Source organism: Emydura macquarii, unplaced genomic scaffold (genome assembly GCF_026122565.2).
Source record: "Emydura macquarii macquarii isolate MOO-44397 ecotype Brisbane River unplaced genomic scaffold, CSIRO-AGI_Emac_v2 contig_2636, whole genome shotgun sequence".
In the NCBI taxonomy this organism is placed as follows: domain Eukaryota; kingdom Metazoa; phylum Chordata; order Testudines; family Chelidae; genus Emydura; species Emydura macquarii.
In genome coordinates, this window is record NW_027132773.1 from 13,582,842 (window position 1) to 13,607,670 (window position 24,829).

The window sequence follows — 24,829 nt, forward strand, 5'->3', positions numbered from 1 at the left end:
CATCTTTTTAAGGATGCTCATTGTTGAAGCATGAGCAAAGACTGGAAAGTGTGAAACTTTCTGAGATCCAACTCAGAGGCAGAATAATTTCTTTTGTGAAGTGTGAAAAATTGCAGGACAAAATGTCTACTGTTATGGCAGGACAACTGAAATCAATGGGAGTTAGGTGCACAGATGCTTTTGAAAATTCCAATCGGGCCCAGATCTTAGCTGCCTGTGAACAATGGGAGTTAGATTCCTAGAGCTAGATCCTCAAAGGAAGGCACCTATCTGCATCTTTAGGCACTTATATACCTCTAAAAATCTGGCCTTCAGACTGTATTTGTGGAAATGTGGAAATGCTAACAGCGAGGGTGGGAAATGCTCCTTTGGGAGAACTTTGGCTTTAAAATGCTATCCTTTTGTTGATTTTATTTAGCAAACTGGGCCCAGGGAAACCCCTTGTTGAACTTTCAATTTAAATCTCTAGCTGTAGAAGCCTTTTTCTGTTTTATTCTGATTGGGCTCTGGAAAAAAAATCAGTACCCATAAATGTAGCAAATCTGTCCTATCACTTACATGACATGTGATGTAACAGCCCACTTGTATCCTATCTGTCCAAACTAGGGTGAACCTGGTCAGAATGGATGACCAACATAGCCCAAAAAACTAGAATTTATGCCTGAGCAGGGAAGAATCAGCACACTATTGTGACAGAAAAGCTCATTCATGGACAACTGCCTGCCAAAAGCATCCCTGAGTTAGGAAATATTCCTGAAGCTGAAGTTGCTATGGAGTGAGTGCCTTTACTATCCTTCTGTCAGAAAACCTTTCAATATATATGTTGCAGGATGGGCTGGCCCTTTAAGTATAACTATGGTGCAGAAGGTTTAATAGCAGCAATAAGGGCATGAGCTCAATATGTCTAGGATACTTCTTGAAGAATAATAAAACTGACTCAAATTTGGAATGAAGTTAGCACACCTAATGCTTGAAAATCCCATTGGCCTTAGCAGGCAGAAATTCTCCACTCCCACAAGCACTCTGAGTCTATACTTAAAACAAGGATATCTTTATTAAGAGAAATGGGCATATAGAATCTAGAAAAACTCCATAATGATAATAATACAACATTCAATTAAAGATTAAAGCACTCAGTAATTCTGCAGTAGTCCATTCAATAGTTTCTGTGAATGCCCAACAGGCAAGAGTCCCCTGACCAAAGCACTCCACTCAGCACAACCCAAATTCCTGGTTCAGGTCAATGAACAGTTGTAGTCTGAACATCTAAAGGTGATGCTTTCTGTGCATTTGGCTTCAGTCCTATTGAAGCTGCTCACCAATTTTCACTCTGAGGTGCCACCATCTGATCCAGTTTTGTGATTCAGTTCATTAATTTCTGTTACTGTCTCTTGCCAAAGAACCCTCTCAGTGCTTCAGGATGCTCAGTAGGGGGATGTAATGAGCATCTAGGACCCTGGGACAGAGTCCTTGCTACTTAGAGATCAGCTTCTCACCATGAGGAGAGAGCCAGGTACCCTTTCCCTCACAGAATTCAAATTTCACCTCCATATCAAAAAGTCTGTCTGGTAAAATTAGGTTGGTTTCCAAACAAGACTGGTGGAATTGTAAATGAAGCTGCCTATAACTATTCTTTCCCCTTTCTACCATCAACAGAGGGAGCAGAGAGCACCTTCCATCCTGAAGCTCCTGAGTAGTCTTAAAAAGTAGATTGGGCTCACCCCCACCTATGCCTTGTTAGCTGCCTATCCGGATGATGATGAGATTTGAGGTAGCAAAAGGCTGAAGAAACTGTGATGTTGGGGGAAGATTTGTTTTGGCTTAAGTTGACATTTGAATTGTGATGTTTTAATAAATCAGATCCCAAAGAGGCATGCTGTTTGACTTGCATGACAGTCTGAGTGCAGTTAATGGGAAACCCAAGAAAGGCCAACTGAGGGAACAACTGGGTCTGATGATGGTCTGGGTAAGACCATGTTACAACATACATACTTCATGACAGGCTCCCTAATCCTGCTTATGTATGAAGGGATAAAAGTGCAGGATTTAAAATTTAGCTGACTTTTAGTATTTCCAGAGAGAAGAAATTTGTAGCGCATTGGATTTTTCTTCATCCAGGACTCATTGGTTTTTGGAAGAGCTAGTTTAGACACCGTACCAGACAAATGTAAAACTAAGAGTCATGCCAGCTTAGCAGCTCCTGATGGCACAAGACAAGGTATCAGTTAAGACTAAATTATTTAAAGATTTAAAGACATTAAAGACAATAAAATATCAACAGGATTAATATTTGGTGTTTATGAGTCTACAAAGACATTACCTAAGTGGTGAAATAACAAAGAAATGGCTATATGAAGACATCCAAGAGAATATATTAAAGCAGTAGCTTGCAGGGATAAGTCAACTAAGACTGTACAATTCTGTTTAAAAAAGTATAAGAAACATGTAGTTTCAGCATCAAATGCTCACCCTGAGCTGGTGGATGGGGGGGAAGTATCTTACAGAGGAGTTGCAAAGGCTTGGTGAGAACAGGAAAGATATATCAAGAAAGAAAAATGCATCTTCAGCCCCAGATGGCAACAAATGATTCAGTGTATAAATAATATTCTCTGACTAGTGAGAAAATGTTATTGACATATACAGAAAGTGGTAAAAACCTGATCCTGAGAATTAAATTGTACCAGGAGAATGCCAAAACCAACTATTCTGGCATTAATGATAAATTCTGTAGCCTTGAATGGATCAAGATATTAATAAGACCGAGATTCTTTTTATTTGTAGATCTTAAATTCTTTAAAAAGGTGGAAAACAATTATCATAATGAACGATTTTATAGACAAGAAAAATGGGGCACCGAGGTTAATTGATTTGCCCATAGCGAAACAGCAAGTCTTTGTCAGAGCCAGGAATCGGCCCAACTTCTCATGATTCCCTTTTGGGTGCCCTGTGCATTTAATCATAGCCCCTTTACTAAGCAGGGACTATCTGCTCACCAATGAGAGTTCTTAATATGAATGAGCACTTCTAGGTGTTTCTTTGTCTACTTCTTTATTGACCCTACCTACCAATCTTTCAGAGTCACATGCTGCTGCAGCCTCATTCTTGGCCAACATACCAGGGACTGAACCAGGGATCTCCAGAGCTAAAAGCATGAGTTGGCAGAGCTTGAGCTAAAAATCCAAAGATAGCGAACAACTCATATCGTCTTAGATCAGAACCAATGGGTTACACTGGCAGATCTAAGGCTGTTCCTTACTTCAGTCACACTGGTAAGTTCAGCAATATGCTTAGTGTCTCTGGGGTCAACTGACACTTTGTTGACTGAAAAGATGCAACTAAGGTTGGTCAATTACATCTTTATTCACATTTGTTTGGATACAGCCTCAAGGCTGCTCCAAGATATGCTGGCTGGTAACAGCCCTCTAGGGGCCATTTCTGGAGGCCCAGGGTCACCATTGCACAAAGCATTCCAGCCACACCCTATCCCATCCTCACACACTGGGACAAAACCTGGAGTGATGGACGTAGAGCCAGCTTTCCACCCACTTCGTACTGGAGTGAACGACTACATGGAGTATAAAGCACTGGAGAATCAAGTCCAAAGAACTGTAGAGACAATGGTCCTGATTATGCTCTCACCATAGTTTTACATCGATATAACTCCATGGATTTAAATCGATGACTAGAAATTGCACTTTATTTAGAGGTGACTGTTTTAAAAACACAGATCTGAAAATGTGATAGGGGAAAAAGTGAATTAGTTTTGTCTTTAAATAATCTACTACTAATAATGCAAGTTGTAGAGAATAAATAATATGTACAATAAATATAAACAAACTAGTACAAAATATATTGCACTTGACATTTTGCATAAAGTAAAGATTTTCAGGTAATTATTTCTACTGTATTATTTCTGGGCTATGATTACCTTGACATCCCTACACAGACACCTCCTATTTTCTTGATCTTATACTGTATCAAAGTAATTATATAAAGATGTCCAACTTCTGATTAAGATCAGTTTGTCATGCATCAAAGGCTTTGAGAGGCTTGAGGAGATTATTCATGCCTTAATGAAGTGCAATATTATAGTTTTCCACATGATCATAATAAAACATTAATAGTGAGGGCCATTTTGTGTCCTTCCATAGTAAAACCTGCAGAACGGCAAAGGAGTGCAGGAAACACCAAGTTTCACCATTTGGTCTGTTTAACAAAGATTCTCATCATTGGAAGATGAGTGCAACCTCTAGGGAGCAACAGTTGCGGCATTGCCTTCTAAACCTACAGAGCCATCTGCAATTCTGTTCCAGGTCCTGTACATGGCTGGCCTCCTCCTGCCCCTCCCTTCTGGCAGCATAGCTCACTCACAGCAGAAAGACACTTTCAGTATATGTTAATGAAGTAATGAATGCGTGAATGAATTAGTCTAGAAAAATGGCCTTACAGATCTGGCATAAATTAAACTAATAGCAGACTGATCAAAAAGGAGACTAAACTTGGAATAAAATTAAGTGGCATTACTGTATCAGCTTTTAACCCATGCATTTTCCGTTACATTTTGTCAGTATACCGGTACAGTTTACCACATCACCCTATCATGAGTTTAATATTTTCACCACATGTTGAAATATTTTCTAGGGAGTCCATTTATCATAATTAGAGTGAATAAATAGGACAATATTAGCATACATTCTGATATATGATGAAGCATTAGGTAAGTGCTAAGTGGCTAAGTGATACTGCACTAGCAGAACTTGTAAATTATTGGACCCAAAGCTATTCCTCTTATGGAGATTACAACTAGAAAGATAGTGCAGTCATTACAGATGTTCACTGCTTACACCTGAGACTTCTAAATAATCAAACAAATCTGCCAGAAATTTATTATTCTTTAAATTAAATAACCCAGAACACTGTGACCCAGATAGTGCCTTAAATACATATAGTAAAAATAACGGATACATATGTTTAATAGAAGAAATCTTAAAACTACATACAAGAATACGGAAAAGTTCTAAACCAAATACACAAAACAGCCAACTGCAAATTGTTAATAACGTTAAAAGAATATAAGAGCGGCCACACTGGATCAGACCAAGGGTCCATCTAGCCCAGTAGCAATTCCTATTCATTTCATTTGGTGACCCCTAATTCTTATGTTATGAAGAGGAAAATAACACTTCCTTATTTACTTTCTCCACACCAGTCATAATTTTATAGACCTCTATCATATCGCTCCTTAGTCGTCTCTTCCAACCTCAAAAGTCCCAGTTTTATTAATCTCTTCTCACATGAATGTGTTCCATACCCCTAATCATTTTTGTTGCCCCTTTTCTGTACCTTTTCCAATTCCAATATATCATTTTTGAGATGGGGTGATCAGATCTGCATGCAGTATTCAAGATGTGGGAGTACCATGGATTTATAAAGAGGCAATTTAATATTTTCTGTCTTAGTTATTATCTATGTCTTTCCTAATGATTCACCACCGTGTTAACATTTTGGACTGCTTCTGCATGTAGACTGAATGTTTTCAGAAAACTAACCACAATGACTTCAAGATCACTTTCTTGAGTGGTAACAGATAATTTAGATCCCATCATTTTATATATACAGTTGTGATTATGTTTTCCAACATACATTACTTTCCATTTATCAACACTGAATTTCATTTACCATTTTGTTGCCCAGTCACCCAGTTTTGTGAGATCCCTTTGTAACTCTTCACAGTCTGCTTTGGACTTAACTATCTTGAGTAGTTTTGTATCATCTGCAAATTTTGCCACCTCATTGCTTACCACTTTTTCCAGATCACTTATGAACATGTTGAATATTACTGGTCCCAATACAGACCTCTGGGGGACACCACTATTTATCTCTCTCCATTCTGAAAACTGACAATTTATTTCTACCATTTGTTTCCTATCTTTCAACCAGTTACTGTTCCAGGAGAGGACCTTCCCTCTTATCCCATGACAGCTTACTTTGCTTAAGAGCCTCTGGTGAGGGACCTTGTCAAAGACATTCTGAAAATCTAAGTACACTATATCCACTGAATCACCCATGTCCACATGCTTGTTGATCCCCTCAAAGAATTCCAGAAGATTGTTGAAGCATGATTTCCCTTTATAAAAACCATGTTGACTCTTCCCGAACAAATCATGTTCATCTATATGTCCAACTACTGTACCAAATATTTCCAAACTTGAATTCCTTAATTTTCAGGAAAGGCTATAAAACAGGAATGTTTCAATTTTGTATCTTTATACTTTTTCAAGCCACAGGAACACAAAAAGACCGATGAGAACATATGGGGAAAGTTTTTACATACTCCATGTAGTAAGAAGTGAGAGCTTAAGGCCTGTAAAACAGGCTAAGGCCTAAATGGAAAAAGCCGAGTGAACAGAAGTATAAGGGGTCACTCAAGTTAACTGAAACTGGTATAGGAAAGTGCTGATTCTGCAAGGTTGTAAGACTGCCAAAATATTACTAAAATATGTAGTAGGTATAAGAGGTACCAAGATGTTAACTCTCTGAAATGACACTTTTATGGGTAGAAATGACACATGGAGTGGCGGTGCCCAAATCAGCCAATCAACGGAAAAAGGTGGTATTACACTACGTCAGGAGGGTGGCAACTACCTACATCAAAGGGGGCAGAACGAAAGTGTACGTAATAGTGTATAAAAGAGGGTGTCAGAGGGAATACCGGTGTCCGGTCTAGGGGATAACGGAAAGTCCCGCCGTTGGGCAGAGACCATTGTAACGCCGCCTATGCGAAACTGACCCAGAGATACTCTGTAAGTCATTTCTCATTGTGCCGCACACAATAAACCTGGCCTGGGCGCCTTCGTTGCTCAGCTAATCTGTGGTCTTGTTGACTCATTCGATCGTGAGAGCCGTCTCAGTTTCCTGATCAGAGCTGGGACAGCATCTACATAGGGACACATGCACGCAGCCTACACTGATAAACATCGGTGACCAACACACCGATTACCACACTCCAATTCAAAAATAGAGAATATGACTGAAAAATAGAGAAATAGACTGGGGACCGACGAGCTAGGCAGCAGTTCTGCAGAAAAGGACCTGGGGGTTACAGTGGATAAAAAGCTGGATATGAGTCAGCAGTGTGCCCTGGTTGTCAAGAAGGCTAATAGCATATTGGGCTGCATTAGGAGGAGCATTGCCAGCAGGTTGCAGGAAGTGATTATTCCCCTCTATTCAGCATTGGTGAGGCCGCATTTAGAGTATTGTGTCCAGTTTTGGGCCCCCCACTACATAAAGGATGTAGACAAGTTGGAGAGAGTACAGCGGAGGGCAACAAAAATGATTAGGGGGCTGGAGCACAGGACTTATGAGAGGCTAAGGAAAACTGGGCTTGTTTAGTCTGCAAAAGAGAAGAATGAGGGGGGATTTGATAGCGGCCTTTAACTACCTGAAAAGGGGGTTCCAGGGAGGATAGGGCTTGGCTGCTCTCGGTAGTGGCAGATGACAGAACAAGGAGCAATGGTCCCAAGTTGCAGTTGGGGAGGTCTAGGTTGGACATTAGGAAAAAGTTTTTCACTAGGAGGGTGGTGAAGCACTGGAATGGGTTACCTAGAGAGGTGGTGGAATCTTCATCTTTAGAGGTTTTTAAGCTGTGGCTTGACAAAGCCCTGGCTGGGATGATATAGCTGAGGTTAGTCCTGCTTTGAGCAGGGGGTTGGACTAGATGACTTTAAGGTCCCTTCCAACTCTAATATTCTATGATTCTATGATAAACCAATTTTGCTTAAACTTTCCAGTAAAGTACATTTTTCAAGCACGGAATTATTTTGAGAATGGTTGGGATTAGAGCCCAATTACTTGCAACTATTAATTATTTAACACCAAGTAAATTTGTGAAGAAATTTGAACTAAAATTGTGAGTTTTATTTCAGTTCATTCAAAACACACATTTGAGTACATTTAAGAAAAAAAGGTCACATTAATTAGGAATTGATATTAATCTAATAAGGCAGAGACATGCCTACTCTGGGTCTGATTCATCCCTGCTGAAATAGGGTCATACTGGAGTCACCCATTGATAAATCAGGCCTTTAGATTATAAATCAGTAATAAATGTCACTTGGGCTAAAAAACAAACAAGAAGCATAGCAAGACCTCTGTATAAAGAGACTGAACAGATTTTGACAGTTGAGACTCGAGAAGAAATAAATAACAAGAAGTTAGAGATACACAAAATAATGATTTATATAAAGTAAATCAGGCACTCCTGGTTACCTCTTCTCATAATTAAAGAGTAAGAAGACATTAAAGGAAACTGAAAAGCAAAAAATAAAACATTAAAATATATATTTGTATTCAATAACACAAGCTGTGGAACTCGTTGCCACAAGATATTTCTGAGCTCAGCAGGATTAAAAAAGAATTAGACATTTAAATGGATAATGAGAACATACAAAATCATATTAGATTAAATTAAAAAACTAGAAGAGAAGTTTCAAGGCTTAAACCAGCGATTATTAAAAAAACTTACTTTAGTGACAGGTATGGCAGATATGGCAATTTCCTGGAGGATTAAGTTAAACATTATTGAATTAAGTTTATGTATCTTAGAAGCTCATTATATTAAAAATGCAAGTGTTTATATATCATTGTGCGATGTTATGTAACTTAGTTAAGGGGGCGACAGGACTAATGTAAATCCAAGGAAGTGTTATGAGCTTCAAAGGACTCTTCAAAAGCAATAGGTCAGACAAGCTTGAACTTTTAGTTGAGCAGGTTTCCCTGGAAATTTAGGAAGAGGGGAATGCAAATTATCCATCTCTGGACCCATCTTTCTGAAGCCTTACCTGAGGAGAAACCCATTGTCTGCTGATCACCTGTTACATAAGGACAAGATCAGAGGCCCCAACTGGATAAAAGAATGACTCTAAGATTCATGAGTGTGCTTCTTCTGAGCTAACAGCTGTTATGAAATTATGATCATTGCACAACCCCTTTGTGTGGTCTGAAGGACTTTTTACCTCCTCTTGTTGGCATTGGGGTGATCTCTGGTAAGCTTATTAGCATGCATGTGGGTTCTTTTATTGTTTTAATATATTTTCTCTGTAATGCTTTTACCTTAAGAATAAATGTGCTTGCTTAGAAAGCACTGTTTGGTAACTTCTAAATGTGGCAATTACACGGTTTATAGCATCTGGGGAGAAAAGCATAGCATGCTTGCTTTGGCAGTTTGACTTTGCTGGGGAATTTAGAGTGCAAGCAGGGAACTGTGCAACCTGAAAATATCTCAGTCAGGGAAGAAGAGAGAAGCATGCCCTCACCCAAGGGTTGGGGAGATGGAAGCCTGAGAGTGGGTGCCCTTGCTGTATTATAGGGGGGAAATACAGGTGCAGTCACAGTTCAGGGCAACAACAGACTATTTCATATTTGTCCACTATGGGATTTCTTTCTCTCTCCTCTGACACATTTGGTACTGGGCACTGTCAGTGAGTGAATAGGGAACTAGCTGGGCCCTGGGACTGTTCATGTATGGCAAGTCCTATCTTCTTATCTAAAAGTCTGTATAGTTCATTATGACAATAACCGATTTATTAAAGTAATTTATTAGAACAGTACAAAAATTTTACCACATTAGCTATTTGCATCCATTCAGAAATTGGTAATTTGAGTCCAACAAACCATGAATTATACTCAGATGGAATAAGCCAAATTCCCGTGGTCATCATGACCTCGCTGTCCAAATGGAAATGATACTTAGATATCACAGGTCTGCATTGCTTAATGTTTTAGAAAAGTGGTAAAAAGACAGTGTTTTTATGATTCAGGAATGAAAGTTCCATATTTTTTTAGGAAGAACAGTTTGCTTTTGATCTCTCAAGATGTTTGACGCTGCTAAAGTATTTAAATTACTAGCTGGATAGAGAGAAATCTGATTACATGTGACCCTGGTTATCAGTTTGTGTCTTTAATTTTTATATTTTTTAAACTACCACTTTAAATCAAACACATTACTATTTATTTGTATGACAGTAAGGCCTATAGATTTCAACCAAGATTGTGACTCCATTGTTTCTTGAGTGGTAAAAAAGCCCAGGAAGAGAAAGTTGCTTTCAACTTAAACAGTGCTTTCAGTTTAAACAGACAAGACAGACAAAGGTTGGGAGAAAAGTAGTAGTATCATCCCCATTTGACAGATGAAGGACTAAAGTAAGGCAAGTCACTTACCCTGTGTGTGTCTCATTTTTCCAGTCACTTTTGAAAATCCCACCCTAAATGATTTTCCCAAGGTCATACCAGAAGTCTCTGGCAGAACCAGGAACAGAACTTAGAGCCCTGAGTCCCTCCCTATTCAGTGCCTTAAACAAGACCATCCTTCCTCAAATCAATGAGTAATAATAAATGAGTAATTACTTCAGATTAATCAACAAAGATGCACATGTATACTTCCATAAGCCTGCTCACCTCCTTCTATCTCTTGAATACTATTAATGGTTGAATCGGGTCTGACAGTATACAAAAGTTCTATAATTCATGATAAAAAGCACAAAAAAACATGCTAGAGCCAGAAAAAAGCATTTGTGAGGCATATGCAATCATAACGGACACAGTAAAAGAGAAAAGCTCATGAGTCACTTTGAAAAATACTGAAGCACAGCATTCATCTTCACAGTGGGGAGTGAAAAGAAAACAGATTACAGCAGCTAATATTCACAGTGGTAGGTAAGACAATGTTGTTTCTATTTTGAGTACTATTTTAAGCCCAGTTTAAAAATTCTTTTATCCATTCACATCTATCCCATTTTTAGGAATCTTTTAGGTCTACCATTTCATCTTGCATCAGGCTGAAAATGGGAACATGTATACAATCCTTCTGAACCCAATTTCCTTACATTTGAATTATCACACATTATGCATTAGTCCTGGATGCTATGATGTAACAAAAGCAAAGTAAGGAACAAACTGTTCTTTATAAATTCTGAGGCTGATATGTTCTGTAAGGGGTGGCTGGAGAAGCCATGGGTGATAGGTATCCCAAGCCACTGGTCCTCCATATGCTTATATATATATATATATATATATATATATATATATATATATAAACACACACACACACACACACACACACACTATATGCTTGTTTCTTGGAATACACAATCTATCAGCCTCTAAAAAACATGACTTTCCTTTTCTGAGACAAGATGCCAGTTTTTACTAGGCTCTGGCTGGCTACCAGACGTCCAGTAGACCCCTAGTTGCTATTTCTCAGACAGAGCCTTGCAATACAGGTAGAGAGTGTTTATATTTTATGATATATGCAACAGTCCTATCAGACATCTGTTCCAATGTGTTAGCTTGTTGTTGATGGAATGCTAATTGTACTTTAGGTGTAAATTAAGGCTGTTATAATTTATTTTTAAATCTCTCATATCTCAAGATATAGAGTAACAGGTTTTTCTTCTTTTTAGTATGTTATATTTGTTGTGGCTGTATAAGGCTTTTTATTATTTACATACACATATAAATACACATTTATATACATATATATATTTGTATTGGCTTCTGCCAATCTACCCATCCCACTGCTGTGAATACATGTATTGTTTTATAGATAATACACACTATCATAATAATATTTTTCACCTCCTTCTTCTAAAACCTTTAACAACCAAACAAAATGGCTTAGAACACTGATTCTACACTTGATTCTGCTGTGTATATGACAGAAGGTGGGAGTCTGTGTTGTCCCTCTTTGAGGATCAGCACTGAAATTGCAGCCCATGGCAAGGGCTTTAACACACCCAATTCTGGGCTGTGGCTATGACCTATGGCATAATCTGGAAAGTCTTGAGAGGTCTGTAAGTTATGGCAGCCTATCATGAGCTGCCTACGGGCAGCAGTACTGCCCAGAACTCACACGGCACTATGTGCTACAGACCTGACCCATCCTTCTGACTACCCGGCATACACTCTAGGCAGTGGCTTGGCAGAAGAAGCCTCATCAAATAGGTAGCTGTCTTCTTAGTTCTTGCACTGGAAGAATTCTCCTCCGGTCATCAGACCTGGAACTTCTGCATCCCCTTTATGCTGCTCTGGCCTTTCTTGAAGTGGACAGAACAAGGATGTGAATGTCATCCAGTTTTGATAAATGAATTGATGAATTTGGCTCAGTCTTTTGTATTTACCTTTTTTTATGTGACAACTAGGAATAGAGACTTTTTAGTAGCAATATGTGTACCTTTTCTAAACCTCATTAGTAATAAGCAAACATTGAACCACCGAGTTGTGACATTAAGTGGATACACAAATAATTTTGTTGATTTATCCTCTTCTCACCATTCCAATATGAGCTTTTCTAAGTTATGCCCATGTAATTTCCTTAAATGTATAGTATAAATTCTCTACTCACAGAGAGGAAAAGTAGCCTCTTGGGAAGATCAGGTCACACCTCTGGTTCAGTTTGCCCAACTGTGAAATGGGGATTACACTTCTTATCTACTTCAGCACTGTGCAGCGAGTTAGTTAGTTTTTGTGCAAAGGTTTGAAGATGTTTAGTGCTAAGTACTATTATTCTATTGCGATCTGGAGTGAAATAGAGATAGCCATGACCAAAGGGTTTAAGTCAGGCCATATTTTGACACTCTTCGCATAAAAGATTGAACTACCACTGCAAGGAGCTAGAGGACTAAAACGTAGGGTCTGCATGGCTCTAGGTGACCAAAGCTTCTAGGCTGCCATGGCTAAGCTCTGATCAATAGACTAAAAACCCTAGGAGATGAAGCACTAGAGGAAGTGCCACCCACAGAAGGCCCTGAGTGGCAGCACCCTCGTGACTTCTGATTGGTCCAGGCACACTATTTAAACATGGAAAAAGTTCCAGGAAGTTGTCTGTGCAACTCGGCTGTATCCGACCTCCTGCTACGACAGGCCCTATTCCTTTTCCCTGCTTTGGACCTTGACTCTGTTCTTCAGCTCTTACTCCGAGATTGACTCCTGATCCCTGATTCTGCAATGATCTCTGACTAGACTTCAGATTCATGACGACTCTGGTTCTGACCTTCAGCTTGACTCCTGATTTCTGACTTTGCTTCTGTCTGACCCTTGGCTCAACCCCCCAGCTCCCTACTCCTGCTCTGACAAAAGGCCTGGCTCCTGGTCCTACTCACTAGGCCTGACCACCCCTATCCTGGTAATAATACTTTTTAAAAAAAAACTTTATTAGAGCAAGGAACACATTTTTTTAAAAAAGAATCACTCTGTTAGGATTCTGCCCCAACATGAGGAATCCTTCCTGGATCTCCATTCAAGAATCTGGATGCTCACATCTCCAAAACAAATGTCATTATTCTTTTGCTGTGTCCTGTTTCCTTGGTGTAATGCAATACATCACATAGTGTATTCATTTCTTTGCAATACTGAAGAAATAATCAAACCTAATTATAAAGAATTGGAACACGCAAAATGATATGATGAGATAAAGCATAAATTATTTGTATGTGCTCGTTATATGTACTGAACTATGTAATAGGCTAAACAAAAAAAAATTAGCTTAATTTGCTCTTTGCTGGTCAAATTCAGGGGCAAAGTGCAATTGTGCAGAAGGGCCAGAAACTGAGCAAGTGACTCAAAGCAACTGGATCTGCTGAAGTGTGCTAATGTTCACTTGCACTAAAAATCACACCTGTTATAAAACACAGATAGACATACCTGTACGTTCTGCTATCCTCAAGAAATGTTGCAACAAGGTCCTTGTCAGCAACCTAAATGAACATACTTTGGGGACTGGCCAGCAACGCAGCTGGGAAATGCTGATTTATAGCACTGCATTTGCCAGCGAGCTGTGATTTTTGAGGCAAATTCTGCCCTTATGTGAGCAGGGGTAGAGAGCATCCTGGTAATGGAAATAGTGCTATACCAGTAACAAAGAGCAAGATAGCAGGTGGGTTCTGTAGGTGTCCCTGGCATGACAGCACACAGGAAGGAGTACTTGATAGTGGAGCAGGCCCAGGGAAGTCTAGAACCAGAGGATCTGCTGGTGCCTTCCTCCTGCCAAAGTGGTGTGCGAGGGTCATGAAGGCCTTAAATCTTCACAGAACTACTGTGCATGCATCCCTGACATGCATCTTTTCAGTGACCACCAAGCTACATGGACTGAATGCTGCAAAGTGGATTGACCTTTGAGACACACATATCAGAATATGGTATGTCTTTTACAAAACATTATTATGAAGTATCACAGTTTTGCCCTTTGCTGAAAGCTGTATTCAATGGGGTCACATAAGAACCTTACTTTCAAGATTTGGGATGCAATAGAAACCGCAAAGAACACAAATATTTACATTTTATTGATTTTCACACTAGGATGAAAACCTGTTCTCCCTCATATACCATATATAGGTGCTATGATGATTGAATCAATACACTACAACTAAACATAATACACAGAGTAGTTGGCAAGCTTAAAATAGATTGAACGCTGAAATCATCTTTTGGAATTAGCACCAACAAATTTAGCAACGAATTTAGCACCAACGAAGTACAAGAGAAAGCACATGGAAAGTCTATCACACAGGGCTCTGATTGTCACAGTTGTATACAGCTAAGTTAGCCAGCATCAGTGGGGAAACAGAATTCTGTGTAAAGGGAGCAAATTAAGAAACAAGCTCAAAACTTTCTAATCCCGCAAACCAGGGTTTACACATAGTTTAGCTGCATAAATTGTTAGAATCACAGTTGTTCTAAGGTTCTCTGCAAAGGCACACATTTATTAAAGGCAGGCAAAAAGGTAGTTTCAATAACTTCCTTGAGTGTCTCGGAATTACTCCTCTGTATATCCCAGCTCACTCGCACGGCACTATGGATGTGCATATCATCACTTCCTTCTTCAAAGGAGGCCTTTCAGTTGAGTAAATCTAACCAGGCAGGGCCACACCAGAGAAGGAAACGAAGAACAACTAGACTTCTTGTTCTAAAACATAACTAATACAGTACTCCTGTTTCCATAATCAATATGATAGAACATTTGAATCCGCTCAAAGGAATCCTCTTATTTCTGGAACTAGAACACAGTTCAGAATTTTCACTGTTTCAAGCTGAGCATAAAATTAGGGGGGAAAAAACAAAGTACAAAAAGGCACTTTGAATGCAGCTATGACTATAAATCCTAAATTATCATAACACATTTCTCACAGGAATTTCCCTGAGCACCTACACAGCAAAAAATATTTAGGAACCTGAAAACACGGGGATTTCTTTAGCATTCAGTTTTGACCAAAAACTCCACCACAGCTGATTAATACAGAAACATGTGCTAGAAGACATATAATATACCTCTGTATATCTGATACTGAGTCTCACAGTCATAGTGTTGAAGGTCAACAGATCATCTAGTCTCACCACCTATATATTACAGGTCACCAAAACCATCCAGGACCCAGGACACTAAACCCAACAATCTAAATTAGACCAAAGTGTTACAGCCCATAGATTATACTATTATGTGCCACAGGCAGAGAATAGGAGGGACTGAGGCGCATGAGTGCCTGAGGACCCTGCAATGGCAGGGATATTGATATCACAGTGATATACATGACCAGATCTACAGACCTTCTCTGTCCCCTTTGTGCCATCAAGAAGTTCAAGGGGGACAGAAAGCTCAACTAGAAGCCACGTGGGGATTTCTCTCTATATAATAGGATTAAAGAGGCTGTTACTGATGGAAGTGAGAGAGTTAGGAATTCTTATTTTGCAAAGGGAAAACTGAAAAACTCAAAAGCGGTGGTGTTGGTTCGGATAAGAAAGCCAGTTCTACCTCAGGAGATCAACAGTTCCAGCGGCAGCAGTGTTATTACAGCTGAAGTTGAAATGAGACAGGAGAGCAGGGCTACTGTTATTCACATATTATTTTTGTATTCCAGCAGTGCCTAGAAGCCCCAGCTGAGACTGCCTCCCCCTCTCCGCCCCCGTGTGCTACCTGCTGTATGGCAATTGATTTCATTCCCTTTGTTCAGGAACAGCTAAAAAGAAATGACAAGAGTGGAGAGAAGTGGGTCAATCTTGGTAAAGGGCCTCATGCTGTCTGGCCCATATGTGAGTGAGCAGTGGTGGGGAGGGCACAAGGAAGCCCACATAAAGCAGAAGAAATTGCAGTCCCTGCACTCAAAGGAACCAAGGAACTGCTCCGTGTCTTTTCTGCCAGAGATACATGGTGCGCCAAATGGGGTGCAGAAGGGGGGTGGGACTGGTTCCATTTTGGAGCAGACTGTGCCTCAGAAAGAGAGAGCAGGCTCCCTCTGTACACTAGGGAGATCAGGAGATAGAATGGGCACATGCTGGTGGGTACGCAGCTCCAAAGCCCCCCTTATTAGTTGCTCCACCTAACTACCATAATCGACCCCTTAATATTTACAGTTCTTATCATTTGCAGCAGTATTCAGACCTTCTGATGATTCAGTGAATAAATAAGATATGTTGCTGTTTGAAGACTCCAGGTTTGACTCAGGGATGGGGGGGACCCAAACAAACAAATAAATGCTAATTTTATCCCCTTGCTGCCACAAAGGGGAATTCACTCCTGAAAGAGAGCAGACACTGCATAATGCACAACCCCCTTCTCTCTCAGATACGCACTGTGTGATACCAGCATCAAGGTTGGTTTCAGGCACTAAATGAGATTCATCAGCAGAAGCTGACTGGAGGACAGCAAATTGCCATTGCCTTATGTGTGGGCTGCACAAGGGTTGCAGCCAGTTTACCTTGGTATGTCTCCTACAAAGCATGTTTTCCTGAGCTTCACATCCAGAAGTCAGTGGAACTGGGCAGCATAACTGGACCTCCACAGAAAAGAAAGGAAAACATGCTACGCTACAATACAGGAGAAACAAACTTTATCTGCTAGCAAAAAAATGGAAAGTGAAAGACGAGTACATGACTCCCATACCAAAAACAGTACATGGACAGTCTCTCTTGGCAAGATACATCTTTTCTTTTCTCTCACAGGGCTGATGGGCAAGAATCCTTCTATATTGGCATTGGATTCAACCAGCACTTTCCTTTCTCTCTGAGGTTATTGAAATCATGGCAAAACAGGGGAAGACAATCAGAGGAAATGAAGAGCAATGCTCCACAACCTTTACTTATACTGAACCTGATCTTCAAGTCCCTCATTAAATGAGATGTAATAGTCATATTGGGGTGTTTGTCCTGGTCAAATTGTAACTTAAAAATGTAACATTCTGCAGATCTATATATCCCCTCAGGTTCAATTTGACACTGTATTCTTCACATGCTGTTTTAGACTGCTATGTAAAGTTGCCAAGATTGATCTTAGTGGTAGCTCTGCTTCTGTGTCTAGCAAAGGGACCTGCAGTGTACAGGTATCCTGAAGGATGCAACAGTCTGTTACTACTCCTTAGGAGAACTTCAATCTTCACGCTCTTCATCCTCAGGACAGTCATAGCAATGTGGTAGCAGCTGTGGAGAAAGCCACTCCCACATCAGGTCCTAAGAAGCCTCACAGAGGCTTTGCTCTGGTTCCCTGCAGATCCCTGTCCCTTTTTCTCTCCCACCAAAAGACTACAAAGACTATGGCAGTCCTGGAGATTCAGTAACGCCCTGTGTGTTTTGAGTGAGGTCTCAGTTGGAGTAATTCAAAGAAGTCTGTAGTATGGGGAAATATAGCAGAATAGAAAGGTAGGAGGGAAAGCTCTGCTGAAAACCTTTGTTCATCTGTCTTGGGAGAATGGTGTTTTTCTGACCAATGGACCCTGTCATTCCCACCTGATAGCTCAAAGTCAGACTCAGCCCTTTTTCTGGTTGAATGCGACTCAGCTGATGAGACTTCACAGTGTCAACACCTTGTGCTTCCTGCTTAAATTAAGGGGGTGGCAGAGGCGGGGCAGAACTGGATAGCTCTATGACTGCTGTTGAGGAGAAATGCATGGCAGTTGTTCCCTGAGTACATGCACCTGAAGCAACTCCCTGCTATATACCATGGAGTCCTAGCTGGCCACCTCACCCACAAAGGCCAAAATTTTGAAAAGAGCTTGCTCTCCCAATATGTACCTAAAGCAATGAGCTTCTTTAAAAATCCAGCCAGTCATGGTCTCTAAATGGAAGTGGAGTGCTTTTGAAAATCTATTCCAAAATGCATAGATCAGTATTTGGCCCACAGTTTGTATACGAGTATAAAAGGCTATAAAGTATATTAGATATAAAAATCTGTAAAATGACATTTTGTGACACCTATGTTTCTACTGCCTGAAAAAGTATCACCCTGTAAGAGGGCGCAGGGGCACCTGGTGAATACAGGGTTAACTCCAAGTCAGGTACCCCTCCCCTGGCACAAGTGCTTAGGGTAAAGACTATAAAAGAATGGCTGCTTAGGAGAAAGAGGGAAAATTATATTTGAGGGGGTTGAGGGCAAGGCATGTGCGTGAAGACCTATGCTTACACACCATGTTGGAGAGGTTTCTGGTTTTCTGTCCGACTATGTTGATATACTTTACTTCCTGGTATAAATACTGGATCTTGAGGAAGAGCCCTTGGTATCTGCAACTGTTTAATTTTCTGCTGAATTTGTTCCACCAGTTAACATGCCCCTAGGGCACAGTTACTGCAGCAGGCATAGGGATATCTGTTCTAATTCAATGAATATTGCTTTAAAACACTTAAGTAGTTTTTAAGCAGAGGATAAAGAGGTACTTTCAAGAACTAGTCAAACTCTAAAAGCTTTCATTGAGCTACATTTATCATTGGGCGTATAGTGTCTAACTAATTAGGCAGGTAAATAAATAAATACAGTAGAAAGAAAACTAATATGTAGTGTATCAACAGCATTTTAGTAAATATAACATTACAAAACACCCAAGGTGTCCTTTTTACCAATTATGTGATGGAGACACTTATTTCCAACCTCTAAGAATTTCAAAAATATATTGAAATCTGACTACACTCTGAAAAGCATTTCTGTAAAACAGCATTGTGGAGTTCCAGGTTTCTTGCTGCTCAGTTAACTCAAAATGGAATATGAAACCCAAAGTAGTGTTCAATTCTGTGAATGAGTGATGCCAAAAAGAAACCAACTCAGTATCATAGAGTGGTACTGGCTTGGGAGTGTGACCTAGAGTAAAAAGTAGCAGATCTTACTTTTATCTGTAAAGTAAAATCTGACAATAATTTGTTGAGCAAAATTGTTCCTCTCTGACATATTTACTTAACAGACCATAAACACACTTGAAGTACTCACAGATTTCTTTCCTCGTTTTCTTTAAAACTTGTAGTTGCACAAAACTGGTAATCTAGCTATCTCAGGCGTGTCCAATCATTTCATAAACATTTCAGTTACTCTCTGTCTATCTCCTCCCTCCCACAATGGGGGAAACACAGCACGAGTGCCAAAGATATCTCAGATGTTTCACAAACAGTGTCATAAGGAATGGAAGAAAGTGAAATTTTTTTACTTCCTTTAACATTTCATAAACTCAGCATTGCTGGAAAATACACTGTGTAAATTTTTCTTATTACTTTACTGATCATCCACTTAACTTCTGTTTGCATTTTCATTGCTTCCTCATTTACATGCACTACTCTCTACTGATCTTTTACCAATACCTTTTCTCCTCCCTACCTCTGTTGCTATAACAAGTACCATGGGAAATTAGTTTCATTTCCATTTAAATTGAGCACAATATTACTATAAGTGCTGCTACATCATGGCTCGGGTTCAGAACTGACTCATAGGAGTGCCATCTGAGCATCACTCCCTGAAGCTCCGCAGCACTTCCTGAAGTACATGGTTTTCATAAGTCATCTCCCATTCAGCTATAGGCCACACTGAACTGTGCTTACTTCAGAGCCCGAGACAATGTGGCAGTAGGCACTAGTTCCCTGACTACAGTCTTATTTATCAAAATAGGGTAATTTCTCAGAGTTTGATCCAAAATAGTTTTTCAAAACCTGCAAAGTCAAAAGTTAAAATTAAGCTACTATGTCTGCTTAGCTCTTTTATTTAGTCTTTTACCTAAGTATGAGATATAAAAAAACCTAATAGATTAGTAAAGGATGACTTGGTGCCTGAATCAAATTGCATTTTTCTAACAACATCCCTTAATAAGACAGTTTTCAAGATTCTCCCAACAACTTACATTAAATTCATTTCTCTATGACATCCTGCATTGCCTCTTGATCCTTTCAAAAAACATAGTCAGAGTTATGTGGGGGGAAAATAATACAATTTCTGATCTTTCTCTAATTATTCCAGGGACTTATATTAACAGCCCTGAACAATCACCCTGACTTTATTTTCCTTGCTTTCTATCCAAACTGTCCCTGCTGTAGTCACTTAAATATTTATATTGGCTCCTTTGATAATCTTAGCTAAAGGCACACAGGGGCACAGTTCCCATTAAAACACAATGAGGTTTGGGCTCCTAACTCCCTTAGGCTCTGTTGAAAATCCCAGCCATAATTTTTTGTGAAAATTAGTATTTCCACTTTTTAGTGCTTCACTATCACTATATTTCTTTCCCTGATAAACACTGCATGCTGGTATTTTAATATTTATTAATGTTTCAACTATGACATTTAAGGACATACATAATTATTATTTGAACAACATGTAACTCCATTTTTGCCAGTAGGATTTAGCACCCATAAATACATACGAATTTTGAAGTTATTTCTCTGCATTGTTTTACTTTGTTACTATCATACACAACATTAAATAAAGCCCTGCAAATCTGCAGATATCCAATTTATATACGTGAATGCAAATATTGGAGGATCATTCTTCCAGATCGTGGATTGGATGTGGATACAAATTTTGTATCCGCTCAAGGTTCTGAAGTGTCTAATTCATTTAAGAAGCTGGCTCTTCTTGTAACTTATTATCTTTTTGTATCACTTGCTCTCATCACTAATATATTTTGTGGGCTATTTTGTGGTGAGAAAAGCAGCCCCATATATATAATAATTTTACAATAAATGCAGAACAACATTTAGTGAGTAGTTCATTGCCAAGAGATAAACTAATGTATATGTGCCTCTTACAATTACTGTTAGCTTTACATTTATATTGCTGCAGTTCACCCAACAGGATTTACATCTTCCCACTTCAGTCTGAAAAATCACAAACCCAGAAGTGTGTTCACACATTACTCTTAGTTTAAGATACTGGTTTTGCCAGGGAAGATTTTTAAGACTTCCCTCTCTCCACTCATTTTGAAAAGCATTCTGCCCTAATTTTTCACAATCGTCATCTTACTGCAATAACTGCTGTATCTGCAGCCAGGGGGCAAATGAGCACTACCTAAAACTGCTCTGTGATTCAACATTCAGATGGACTTTAAGATACAAGCAAGCAACACAGTCCCCTCCCCAGAAGCTCTGTGTGTGTCACATCTACAATATACACAGTTCAGAAAGAGTGATAAAAGAGAGATGCTCTAAATTATGTCTGCTATATTGGAGTGCAACGAAAAGACAGCTTACAACAGTAATAGAAAAACAAGACGAATGAGCAATAATCTTGCCACCCAAATCCAAAATATTAATAGTTATTGGTTTAAGAAAATTCATTTGCTTGTTGTTTAGTTAGTTTCCTACATATTTCTTAAGGGAACTTTTTTGCAAGTAATCAAACACAACCTGCTTTTTGAGGAAGGGGCCCATGTGTGTGTACACAGAATCAGGTACTGAGCTTCTGATTCTGATTGGAGCCTTTAGGTACTACTGTGACACTGGTAAATAAGAATGTAATTTTAAAGACAATGTTATTTATCTGAAGAAATATAACATGCAAATTTCTGTTGCCCCTCCCCCCTTTTTTTTTAAACAATACAGATGACACTACCTACCTACTCAACAATTCATATCACATAGCACATGGCTTTCAGATTTATTAAAAGTATGTGTCATGGTCTTTCTATACCTGTAATTTAGAAAAATATTTTATGTAAAAAATGTTGGACACATCTTTTCAAGTTATTTTACCTAGAATGTAGATTTGCATTTCACTTAAGCCCATTTCCTCTAAAACACGGAAGTTCAACACTTAAATATATGAAAATATTTGGGAATGATACAAATGATTAAAGCATTTCCTGTACTGGAAAATTTGGTTTAATAAGCAAAAATTGCATAAACTGCTTGTACTCTTCTCTTTCAGAATTCTGTTTGCTAAACTGTGTTTGCTAGATTAATTATATAGAAATCACAAACTGCTCACAATTTGTATGTTTTGTGCAAATGTAAAGATTCTATATGCTTTTTAAATGCATATTTCTGGTCAGGAACATGTATTCCAGCAAATTTAGTCACTATAAATAGATCTCAGAGAATGTAAACTATCAGACAGCATAGAGTATTCTGAAGGACAATACGGACAGATTTGTTTCTGTGCTGTATGATAAATCTTGGCTAAAAGTCTGGTTTAACAATTTGATCATCTCTCTATCATTTACAGGACAGTCTGGGAATAGATGCCGCTATTTCCAGATACACTTTTCATTTTACTGTTATTTGCAAATGTAATAGTAAATGCACAAAAATAGGAACAAATGTCAATGAAACTCTATTGTCATTTTCCTGCTAGGACCTCTAATGAAATAGATCTCTTTATTTTATCTATTAAGCTTGGTTACTGTACATCCCCTCCCCATGATGCAGTCATCTACAGAAGATACAAATTGATCACCAATGGACACTCCTATATAAACTGCAATATGCAAAAAGTATAAAACATTCACTCACAATAGTATTTAATCATTTAAAAATAATCATATTAATAGGATACAATTAGCAATAACCATTTGAGAAACCTGACTCTGCATTCCAGTAGAGAGATCAGTGTCAATGTTACCACATAATCCTGCCTCAGCACATTCCAGTTTCTGCAATCAAATCTACAGAAAAAAATACTCAGTTTACCTGAGAAGGTGAGTTCCCTCACATCCTTTTGTTCATAACAACTATTCCAAGTTTATATTTTTGAAAATACAATGATGGCTGCACCAATAAAATTCACAGATCCTCTCCTGCGGCAGAAAGCAAATTAAAAAAAAAAAAAAGACTTCAAGCTGTGACCTCAGAGAAAAGCACAGCCGTTAGCATCCCTCAGCCAACCTTCTGCAGAAAACAAGTTAGATAGCAGGAAAACTGGCTCTGTACATGGCTGCAATGCTTTCAAATCAAGCATTCTGTGCTGTAAACTCAGGGATTTATAGCTTCTTAAATAGGCCGTCCCACTCGATGCTGCCTGTGCATGAAAATATGAAGCATTTCACTGCAGTTACTTTATGCAAAAAGCTATCCCAGTCATTTTCACAATCTCTGTTACTCTGCTCTGAGACTAAAGAATGAGCACAGAATGCATAATTCATACATTAAAATCTTCTGGGCACTTCCTGCAGCCACTGTTACATGCAATAATGGGATATTGATCAGCTCATCATTAAAACAATTGGGGCTAGGCAACTGGTTTACTGCAACAAACAAACAAAATCTGAGGCAGACACCACTTTCCACTCTGCAGCACTCAAGCATAACCCCAATTTAAATGGCATAGATGGCATTTACATACTGCAGACTATTTAACTCGTGCTCTGCATTTCTTCATCCTTTGGAAAATGCTGCATCATCTATTCCTTTATTCTAAGTGTATGTTCTCTGTAGTCTTTCGCTTCATACCCTAAGTATTATAAGAAGCAGGTATGATTTTCCACAACTTCACAGCAAACCACTAAATGTACAGAACAACTATAACACTAAAGCCTTGTTTTACTTTCTATACTTCTACAGATGATCCATATGTATTAGCATGCTCACAAAAGGGGATTACAATCTCTTTCACTGCAATTCTTTTATTAAAAATATATATAACATGCACACTATATAAATCTGTACATACGTATCATGTTGTCTAGAATAGCATAGTTCACATGGTAATTTATTTCTTACAGTTTATTAAAACTGCAGTACAGAGCAGCATCCTAATGTTTCCACCCTTATCCATAGATCTGAACATTATGAAGTCTTTCCAGCACGCTCCCTCTTCTTCCATCCCAATGACCTCAACAAAAAGTGCCAGTATAATTACTAGTTTTCCTTCTTCTAGTCTCAAGCAAACTCCAATCCATCCCACTCATTTTTAGTCTGCCAAATGCTTTCCCCTCAGATAAAATCTGCCTGCTATAAAGGAGGGAGGGTGCATGGATATCACACAGAATCTTAGAAATCAAAGGTGTGGATGGGGAAAGAGACTTGAAGTAAATGTTCAAAAAATGAAGTTCAACCCAGTTGCTGGAAAGATTTTGGGATGAGTCTATGACATCACCTTATCCCTGTGAAACGTGACAAAGTGGATCAAGTCATGAGAGACTGAATTGCATAAAAGGCCTGATCCAAATTTCACTGAACGCCATGGAAGACCTTCCAAAGACTTCAATAAATTTTGTCTCAGGATCTTAGTCATAAAGCTAAAGTAATTGCCACCCAGAATAAAACCCCTTCCATGCAAGAAACTTACTGGCATCCAGTATCTCAAAAACAAACCTTCAAAAGGTTACTAAGAGCCACACCAATGATTACTTTTTTGGCAGGATGGGGGGTGAAAAACAGTTGTAACAAACCCTTCATAGGGGTCACTAAAGACTTTTCACATATCCATGGAAAGCCAAGAACCCCTAGGGAAGAAAGGCCAAATTCTGCTCTCGTTTACACCAGTGTCAATGCCAAGTAAGTCCACTGAGCTCAGTGTAGTTGCTCTGCTATAGATTAGCAGATTTTGGCACAATATCCATAACCCAGACTGACACACAGAAAGTCATTAGGTAGAGATTGT

General features: G+C 39.0%; 1 protein-coding gene across 1 annotated transcript in view; it reads right to left on the reverse strand.

The window, feature by feature from the left end:
• Positions 1-23,096, reverse strand: part of CNTN1 (contactin 1) — a 238,637-nt gene extending 215,541 nt beyond the window's left edge. Inside the window, exon 1 of the mRNA XM_067564200.1 lies at positions 22,918-23,096. The gene's annotated coding sequence lies outside the window, so the exon portion shown is untranslated. The remainder of the gene's footprint in view (positions 1-22,917) is intronic.
• Positions 23,097-24,829: the final 1,733 nt, after the last annotated feature.